Source organism: Coenobita brevimanus, chromosome 54 (assembly GCF_032717465.1).
Source record: "Coenobita brevimanus isolate Jiangsu-jjx chromosome 54, ASM3271746v2, whole genome shotgun sequence".
Taxonomy (NCBI): domain Eukaryota; kingdom Metazoa; phylum Arthropoda; class Malacostraca; order Decapoda; family Coenobitidae; genus Coenobita; species Coenobita brevimanus.
Genome location: NC_137007.1, coordinates 8,275,927 through 8,276,613, shown reverse-complemented (window position 1 = coordinate 8,276,613; position 687 = coordinate 8,275,927). Strand labels below are relative to the sequence as shown.

The window sequence follows — 687 nt, the reverse complement described above, 5'->3', positions numbered from 1 at the left end:
TTATAAAGTAAGTTTTCTTGTGAGCTTTACCTTCCCCCATTTGGTCATTAATTAAGGGTTAAGAGTGCACAGTAATATATACCCACGTAACGATATACTGTATATATATATATATCCATTGCCAGACGCCATGTATCCCAAACGGGGTGGCCGAGGGCTTAGAGTTAATTGTTTTACAGGGAGGGGCACTAATCCTCCACCAACCCCACTTGACACGTAGGGATGCCAACAGCATCTGGTATTCCCAGGTGATCACCCATCCAATTACTAACCAGACCCAACGTTGCTTAACTTCGCTGATCGGACGGGAAGCGGTGTACTCAACGTGGTATGACCTTTATATATATATATATATATATATATATATATATATATATATATATAAATAAATATATATATATATATATATATATATATATATATGGAGCCTCTGTGGTACAGTGGTAGTGTGCGTTTCGTACACAAGTGAACCAGGGTTCGCGCCCCGCCAGGGTAATAAACTTTGGGAGTGTTCACCCGACCACGTACTACATTGGCGGACACAAGGGGTGCCGTGGTTGAACCAGTGTCGTTTACTATAAAGTATGCTTGCACCCAGTCGGCTTGCGCAGGCCGATTACACTTGGTTCACAGACTACACACACATCCAAAGCCACCCCTACACTACAATTACACTTACAAGCACTT

At 42.1% G+C, this 687-nt stretch overlaps 1 pseudogene; it reads right to left on the bottom strand.

Moving 5' to 3' along the window:
* Positions 1-223: 223 nt before the first annotated feature.
* On the bottom strand, positions 224-342 carry LOC145401170 (5S ribosomal RNA; annotated as a pseudogene).
* Positions 343-687: the final 345 nt, after the last annotated feature.